Genomic DNA, 9,986 nt, shown 5'->3' with positions numbered 1-9,986 from the left:
TAGAAAGGTTAGCATAGGCACCACTGTGACCACAAATGCAAGTTTTGATCCTGATCTATGTGATATTTTCAAAGCTAGAGCAAGCACTGTGGTTGTTAGTGGTATAGTTGCTAGGACTAGCTGGAGATGAAGACACATCCACTCCACGAGGACTCAGGATGGGGATGAAGACACATCCACTCCACGAGGACTCAAGATGGGGTTGAAGACACATCCACTCCACGAGGACTCAGGATGGGGATGAAGACACATCCACTCCACGAGGACTCAGGATGGGGATGAAGACACATCCACTCCACGAGGACTCAAGATGGGGTTGAAGACACATCCACTCCACGAGGACTCAAGATGGGGTTGAAGACACATCCACTCCACGAGGACTCAGGATGGGGATGAAGACACAGTAGCGACACTTTCCTATCTTGAATTCTACACACGTGGAGTACAAGAACTCTGTTTACCTAACACACCCAGTCATGAAGAGAGATTTTTAGGTCATACTCCATCACGTAGGATTTTTTTTATACAGGGTAATAAAATTTTCCAATTTATACAGGAAGACTTCAGTAAGGAGATGATGCAGTGCAAGATTCTAATGGCAGAAGTCCCCATAATGCGGAATATGTTCCACTAGTTGTACATTTGGGCTAGTCAAGGGTACTCGGTTAATCACAGTATAAATATGCATTTCTCGAGGAAAAAGTTAAGGAAAAGCTCGGTTGGTAGCGCACTCGGCTCATACGCTGAGGTCCGTGGTTCGATCCCCGGTACGTGCGGAAACACTGGGCGTGTTTCCTTAAGACACCTGCTGTCTCTGTTCACTTAGCAGTAAATAGGTACCAGGGTGTTAGCCGATTGGTGTGGGTCGCATACTGGGGACAAAATTAATCTAATTTGCCCGAAATGCTCTGCATTTCGGCCACAAAATAGAGCGAAAAACCAACGTCAAAGACCTGGGAGTGATCATGTCGGAGGATCTCACCTTCAAGGACCATAACATTGTATCAATTGCATCTGCTAGAAAAATGACAGGATGGATAATGAGAACCTTCAAAACTAGGGAGGCCAAGCCCATGATGACACTCTTCAGGTCACTTGAATATTGCTGCACACTAACAGCACCTTTCAAGGCAGGTGAAATTGCTGACCTAGAAAATGTACAGAGAACCTTCACGGCGCGCATAACGGAGATAAAACACCTCAATTACTGGGAGCGCTTGAGGTTCCTAAACCTGTATTCCCTGGAACGCAAGTGGGAGATGTACATGATTATATACACCTGGAAAATCCTAGAGGGACTAGTACCGAACTTGCACACGAAAATCACTCACTACGAAAGCAAAAGACTTGGCAGATGATGCAACATCCACCCCAATGAAAAGCAGGGGTGTCACTAGCACGTTAAGAGACCATACAATAAGTGTCAGGGGGCCCGAGACTGTTCAACTGTCTCCCAGCATACATAAGGGGGATTACCAACAGACCCCTGGCAGTCTTCAAGCTGGCACTGGACAAGCACCTGAAGTCGGTACCTGACCAGCCGGGCTGTGGCTCGTACATTGGATTGCGTGCTGCCAGCAGTAACAGCCTGGTTGATCAGGCTCTGATCCACCAGGAGGCCTGGTCACAGACCGGGCCGCGGGGGCGTTGACCCCCGGAACTCTCTCCAGGTAAACTCCAGGTCTTCAGCTAACAACCAGAGTCTTTCTATAAAGTACGTCACTGAGGTCAGCAATGGTCTGTATAAGTTGTATCCTGTACTTGTAGAAATATTATTATTATTATTATTAGTAGTAGTAGTAGTAGTAGTATTTTGAATGCACGATAATGAAAACTAAGGAAATCATGAAGCTTATTTCAACTCTCTCTTTCTCTCTCTTTCTCTCTCTTTCTCTCTCTTTCTCTCTCTCTCTCTCTCTCTCTCTTTCTCTTTCTCTCTTTCTTTCTCTTTCTCTCTTTCATTCTCTTTCTCTCTTTCGTTCTCTTTCTCTCTTTCGTTCTCTTTCTCTCTTTCGTTCTCTTTCTCTTTCTCTCTCTCTCTTTCTCTCTCTCTCTTTCTCTCTCTCTCTCTTTCTCTCTCTCTCTCTGTCTCTCTCTCTCTCTCGCTCTCTCTCTACACATGGTTTGACAAGGTTAAGGATCCTAGCTTTATTGACAAGCTATTTACAGTTGGTTAAGGATTCCTAACTTTATTGACAAGCCTAAGAGCTGTTACCTACATCAGCTCATTTGAAAGCATTTTTATTGTTATGAGACATACAAGTAGGGAACAGGATGAAGTTGGAGCCATCTGTGGGCCAGCATTTTCATTTGTTCAACTGACGTTATCTCGTTGACATCATTATGCTGAACGAATGTGTTCCATACTGAGTCATCCTGGGTATGTATGATCTCAGATGGAGTGATGTTCTGGAGAAGGGTACAGCCAGAGTGAAGTTGCTGCTTTCTGCCCGTCTTGTGGCATAAAAGCTTGTTTCGCGCTGTCCTCGAAGTGGATCCAAGTGTGGTATTTTGACATTGGCCTTGCCTTACATAACAGTAAGGGGCCACCCACATCCCTCCTATGTTGAAGGCTCTGCTGAAATGACAGATCCATCCAGGATGGGTCCAGGCGAGAGATGAGACGTCTTGCTCTGTTCTCTACTCTGTCAAGCGATCGCAGATGAGAGGGGGGACAGGCAAACCAAGAAAGTGGAGCATACTCAAGGGTGTGAGCGTACTTGTGCCTCATACAGTATCTTGCAACCCCTACTGTCAAGCAGATGCTGAGATACGGCGGAGCTGGTAAGCTTCCTGGCTGCCTTGTTTGCAAGATTTACAACATGGTTCTTCATGGTTAGTTTGGAGTCAAATTTCACCCCAAGGATATCAACTTCTTCTCCAGGTGCCAACATCCTCCCATTCATCCTTACTACTGCACCAGCATTACCATCATGGTGCCTAGAGACGATCATCATTTGCGTTTTCTCAGGTGCAAATGTTACTTGCCATCTATTTCCCTTTCCCCAAGCTGATATAGCTCTCTCTCTTTCTCTCTTTCTCTCTTTCTCTCTCTTTCTCTCTTTCTCTTTCTCTCTCTCTCTCTTTCTCTCTTTCTCTCTCTCTTTCTCTCTTTCTCTCTCTTTCTTTCTCTCTCTCTTTCTCTCTCTCTTTCTCTCTTTCTTTCTCTTTCTCTTTCTCTCCCTTTCTCTCTTTCTCTTTCTCTCTTTCTTTCTCTTTCTCTCTCTCTTTCTCTCTTTCTCTCTCTCTTTCTCTCTTTCTCTCTCTTTCTCTCTCTGTTGAGCTCTGGTTGCTGGGCCTCTTAAGGATGTTGATCTACAGCTCCTAGACCTCTCGATTCATATATTAATATACAGCACGTAAGAATTCATTGCCACCCTAGAATGCTGATCTACAGCGCCTGGGCCTCTCGATTAATATAATATACAGTACGGAAAAAATACCACGGTACATGTGCTTTATTCATAGTTCGAGAATGTTGATCTATAGCTCCTGGGTGTTTTTGAGTGTGTTAAGCTCTCTGTGCTACGTTTCTCCAGTTGAAATAAAGCTCCTGGTCCTCCTGGAGGCACTGGAGTGCATCTTAGAGGAACATTTAGGATATGTAATTGCCAATTTTCAAATTTTATTTGGAAAGTTATCAAAAAAAAACAATTCCCCATGGAATAACCTAGAGAATGACTCTTGCTAACGCCTTCAACCCGAGGAACGATCATTACTGCTTCACGCTGGGCGCAAATTACTTAGACTCGACCAGGACGAGAACTGATCGTGCATCAGTCTAGTGGTGTACCTGTTTGAGTTCAGTCCTGGACAAACAGTACAAATGAAGGTGACACTGTGAAATTTCTCATTTTCACTATCTGTTGTTTCACAACAGATAAACAATGGTATAAAGTTAATAATATTGATAATATTTATTTCTGCAAGTAGTTGATACAGCTGATACAGACCATAGCTGACCTGGTGGCAAAAACTCTCGCTTCACACGGTGAGAGTCCGGGTTCGATTCCTGGTAAGGGTGGAAACATTGGGCGCTGTTTCTTTACACTTGTCCATGTTCAAGCATCAGTAATAATGGGTACCTGGGTGTTAGTCGACTGGTGTGGGTCGCATCCTGGGACAAAACTGACCTAATTTACTCGAAATGCTTTGATGTCATTGATGTCAGCTATGGTCTGTGTAAGTTGCATCATGTACTTATAGAAATATTATTACAATAAAAAAAGAAGCGCGAAACCTACAAGGGTCATACAGTGCAGCAGGACAGGGACGAAATAATAATAATAATAATAATAATAATAATAATATTACAGTGGACCCCCGGTTAACGATATTTTTTCACTCCATAAGTATGTTCAGGTGCCAGTACTGACCGAATTTATTCCCATAAGGAATATTGTGAAGTAGATTAGTCCATTTCAGACCCCCAAACATACACGTACAAACGCACTTACATAAATACACTTACATAATTGGTCGCATTCGGAGGTAATCGTTATGCGGGGTCCACTGTATTATCATCGATGTGCTTCCCTTGAAGGATGTTAGGTAATGATTTTAAACTGCTGACACAGCATACCGTGTTTCATCTGGTTGTTTAACTGTGTTGAGTTCCAGTTCTAGGGCCTCTTGAAGGTACTAATCTACAGCTCTTGGACCTCGTCAAGGTGCTGATATTCAGCTCCTTGAATTTACGTGATTGTCTTTTACCCCACTAGGTCTCTGGAGGGGGAAACATTAAACCCGTAAGACTCACACTGGACCGGGCGCAATGGGAGGTAGTCAGGTTTGATCTAAGGGAAGGGAGTTCAGGTTTAATTTCTTGAATCAAAAGTCTTTTTCCTGCATCAAGGAACCTCACTGGAGGGGTTGAGGCAGTCGAGGTACAGTTACTGTGCGTCTTCCTAGCATGGAGGTAGAGGGGGCTAGGGTTGCAGGATGTGATCAACTAGGCTTTGGTTCATAGTGGATTGCATGCAGCCAGCAGTAACAGCCTGGTTGATCAGGCCCTGATGCACCGAAAGGCCTGGTCAAGGACTGGGTCGTGGGGGTGTTGACCCTCAGAATAAACACGTAAAATACCTCTTCCATTTCTACGAATATTTCTGACACTTACCAAAAGCGCAAGAAGCAAACTACTGTAGGGCCCCACTTATACAGCAGGTTATGTTCTTGGCTGCTGTAGGGCCCCACTTATACAGCAGGATATATTCCAGGCTATTATAGGGGTCCCCCTTATACAGCAGGTTATGTTCCGGGCTGCTGTAGGGCCCCTCTTATACATTATTATAATCATGGGGGAGCGCTAAACCCGTAGGATTATACAGCGCATGTGGGGGGAGATGGAAGGTATTTAGGCTCAATTCAGGGAGCCAGAGCACAGATCCAATGCCCTAGATCAAGAGCCCGTCATTAGCATCAAGGAACCTCCCTTGAGGGGGAAGAAAGGGAAAGAGACTGAGGGTACTCACTTGGCTCGTGCTATGACGAACATCTAGCTAGGACTCACGAAATCATAACATGATTGCAGACAAATCAAGAAACAGGTGGGACTTGAATCCATGGCGAGCGAGTCCTAAAATACAGGCCTATGCATTATTCACTAGCTGAGTGGTTAATGCAATGACCTGTGAATTTTAGGACTTGCCATAGGTTCAAACCCTACCTGTTCCATGATTTATGTCTGTTATTTTTATGAGAAAGTACTGAACCTGTAGAGACCAAACATTGCCTGGGAAATGAGGGATATTATTACTGTATTACAATCATAACTAAACATTAAAGGAATGAGGGATAATCAATTTGATTAGAAGGGAAGGGTGGCTCCAGTCTATTGAATCAAGAGCCCTTCAACATCAAGACACCTCACACCTCAGCACTGTAGTTGGTCATTATCAAGGATACTGACAGTTTAGTCCCTCAAGTTGGCAAGATAGAATATATATTTATTGGGTATCACTAAACTGGTAAGGATCATACAGTGCCTGGGAGTAACAATGTTAGATCATGGGAACAGAAGGATATCTCCAATGCCTTTGATCAAGATCCCTTCAATATCAATTCAAGGCTTTGAAGGGAAAAATCTTGCTATAGCAGTGTATGCACTAACTGGGCCATAATTTATATACAGTACTAATGCATTTATATTTATTGTACTACATGCCTTATTAACACTGTGGAAGAAAAATAAATGCATGCTTATACAAAATTGGAACAGTATAACATTTATCCAGGTTAAAGGGAAAATTTGTGCTTCCAAAATCAACAACACAAGAGAAGTTAAAAAAAAAAACAATAAGCAACTTGATTCAGTGATTAATACAGTAGTAAATTCTGGAGAAAATTATATTCAGGGTGTTCAAAAAATGATGCAACCCATGAAAAATGGTTGATAATTAGCAGTAAATTGCATAAATGCAATGGCCACTAAGATTTCACATAAACGTACACAATAAATCATACTACCGAACACTTTCTTTAAAGTCTTTATTGATATGCTATCTACTAATACAGTGAACGTTGACCTTCCAGTGTATGAGACTGATTTAAATAAACAGTATTCCTAAAAAATCCTATAGGCTAATATCTATTTTGATGGTTATAATCCTTTTAAAATTAACTGTCCATACATGAGGACTTAAGTAATCCAAAAGGTGTGGAAAGTCAGAAAAGTCATTTTCTATAGGTTGTATTTCTTGTTTTGAACACACTGTATATGGCACATCATGCAAAATAACCACAGGGAGGAGTTGAATGATAGCTCTAGGCCAGGGATGGGGAACTTTTTTACGTCGGAAAGCTTCATTAAAGTTAGCTGTAATCTAATGAGGCTGCATTCAACCATCCCCCCATGGTTGTTTTTCACCTTTTATTACTTGTCTGCAATTACTGCATATACATCAAAAAATTCAACAAAATCAACATGCAAAAATAAAAGTCAATGGCATAAACAATCCCACATGAATGCAAAACAAAAAAAGTAATGTATATTTCAGCTTGACATCATGACCTTTCTCAGCTAACTAAACAGTTTATACAAGATGAACCTTGTTTACAAACAATATCTTACTCTTGAAGAAGGTTCACTGAGGCTGCAGAAGATTTTTTTTTTTTTTTTTTGCAATGAAGCTGAGCCATATTTCCCTTCTTTTAGTCAAAAGTGGGTCATGATGAAACCAAAAATCCAGAACTTTGCATTTTCACATACAATATCATAACCCCCGTATCCACAGTTGATACATTCCAAAACCTGCCATGAACAGTAGCAAACCCTATATAGAAGTCGTTTCTCGTTTACATACATGCCTATGATAAAGTTTAAATGATAAATTACACATGTCCAAAATTAGCACCTTTTATACTGATAGGAAGCACTTCATGCTTCTCTTACGCTTGAAAGATCACTAAATTAAGGGTTATTTTTCGGCCATTCTAAGCCGTTAATAACTGAAACTGTAAAAACCAAATCTGCAGATACGGGGATTCTACTGCACTCTACCATTGTTACTATTGTCTCTGGTATATATTTTATATGTATTTAAAGTCCTGGAGTGGAATTAACATCCACAGGACATAAATTTTACTATTATAAAGAATAATTAAGGCCAGTGCATAAAGTGAATCTTGTCATTGTAAAGAAATTTTTTTTTTGTTTTTTTTTTTTTTTTTTTTTTTTTTTTTTTTTTCAACAAGTCGGCCGTCTCCCACCGAGGCAGGGTGACCCAAAAAAGAAAGAAAATCCCCAAAAAGAAAATACTTTCATCATCATTCAACACTTTCACCACACTCGCACATTATCACTGTTTTTGCAGAGGTGCTCAGAATACAACAGTCTAGAAGCATACACATATAAAGATACACAACATATCCCTCTAAACTGCCAATATCCCAAACCCCTCCTTTAAAGTGCAGGCATTGTACTTCCCATTTCCAGGACTCGAGTCCGACTATATGAAAATAACCGGTTTCCCTGAATCCCTTCACTAAATATTACCCTGCTCACACTCCAACAGATCGTCAGGTCCCAAGTACCATTCGTCTCCATTCACTCCTATCTAACACGCTCACGCACGCTTGCTGGAAGTCCAAGCCCCTTACCCACAAAACCTCCTTTACCCCCTCTCTCCAACCCTTTCGAGGACGACCCCTACCCCGCCTTCCTTCCCCTATAGATTTATATGCTTTCCATGTCATTCTACTTTGATCCATTCTCTCTAAATGACCAAACCACCTCAACAACCCCTCTTCTGCCCTCTGACTAATACTTTTATTAACTCCACACCTCCTAATTTCCACACTCCGAATTTTCTGCATAATATTTACACCACACATTGCCCTTAAACAGGACATCTCCACTGCCTCCAACCGTCTCCTCGCTGCTGCATTTACCACCCAAGCTTCACACCCATATAAGAGTGTTGGTACTACTATACTTTCATACATTCCCTTCTTTGCCTCCATAGATAACGTTTTTTGACTCCACATATACCTCAATGCACCACTCACCTTTTTTCCCTCATCAATTCTATGATTAACCTCATCCTTCATAAATCCATCCGCCGACACGTCAACTCCCAAGTATCTGAAAACATTCACTTCTTCCATACTCCTCCTCCCCAATTTGATATCCAATTTTTCTTTATCTAAATCATTTGACACCCTCATCACCTTACTCTTTTCTATGTTCACTTTCAACTTTCTACCTTTACACACATTCCCAAACTCATCCACTAACCTTTGCAATTTTTCTTTAGAATCTCCCATAAGCACAGTATCATCAGCAAAAAGTAACTGTGTCAATTCCCATTTTGAATTTGATTCCCCATAATTTAATCCCACCCCTCTCCCAAACACCCTAGCATTTACTTCCTTTACAACCCCATCTATAAATATATTAAACAACCATGGTGACATTACACATCCCTGTCTAAGACCTACTTTTACCGGGAAGTAGTCTCCCTCTCTTCTACACACCCTAACCTGAGCCTCACTATCCTCATAAAAACTCTTTGCAGCATTTAATAACTTACCACCTATTCCATATACTTGCAACATCTGCCACATTGCTCCTCTATCCACTCTATCATATGCCTTTTCTAAATCCATAAATGCAATAAAAACTTCCCTATCTTTATCTAAATACTGTTCACATATATGCTTCAATGTAAACACCTGATCTACACATCCCCTACCCACTCTAAAACCTCCTTGCTCATCCGCAATCCTACATTCTGTCTTGCCTCTAATTCTTTCAATTATAACCCTACCGTACACTTTTCCTGGTATACTCAGTAAGCTTATTCCTCTATAATTTTTACAGTCTCTTTTGTCCCCTTTCCCTTTATATAAAGGGACTATACATGCTCTCTGCCAATCCCTAGGTACCTTCCCCTCTTTCATACATTTATTAAACAAAAGTACCAACCACTCCAATTATATGTATATAATGCCCAGTGTGTACACTTGTACTGTACTCAAGCCAGATTAAGATTTTGTAGTCCCCTGGGCTACAGGTACTGTGAGGCCCCCGGGAAAAAAATATAATCGCAATAGTTCATCATATACGTGATGTAATAACATAATGTAATTATAAACTTACAGCAGTAACTGTGAACACTTTCCACTTAATCTCTGAAGTCCCTCCAGCTGGTGGAGGCCCCTGGGATGCAGCCCCTAAAGCCAATACCTTAATCTGGCCCTGATTGTACTAGGGACATTTTTAATATTTTATAACTACATATATCATTGAAAATTATTGTGTATAGCTGTATTAGGAACATTTTTATATTGTTTAACTCTACTAGGCACTTGTTTTTATACATGTATAGCTGTAGCTAATGTGTGTAAGTCCATTCACCTATTTGTACTAGCCTATTTGTGGCTGCAGGAATCGATTCTCAGACTGGTTGTTTTCCGCTTAGGTAGACTAAAAAAAAAGAGGAGGAGACAGCAACCATCATTCATTCAGTCGCTCTACTGATAGA

At 41.2% G+C, this 9,986-nt stretch overlaps 1 protein-coding gene across 2 annotated transcripts in view; it reads left to right on the top strand.

The window, feature by feature from the left end:
- The window catches only part of LOC128702988 (mucin-2), an 89,224-nt gene that overhangs the window by 20,961 nt on the left and 58,277 nt on the right, over window positions 1-9,986 (top strand). The window lies entirely within an intron of this gene.

The sequence above is a fragment of the Cherax quadricarinatus genome, chromosome 86, assembly GCF_038502225.1.
Source record: "Cherax quadricarinatus isolate ZL_2023a chromosome 86, ASM3850222v1, whole genome shotgun sequence".
Taxonomy (NCBI): Eukaryota; Metazoa; Arthropoda; class Malacostraca; order Decapoda; family Parastacidae; genus Cherax; species Cherax quadricarinatus.
Note: the sequence above shows the minus strand (reverse complement) of the source record. Positions and strands in the feature narration are given on the sequence as shown.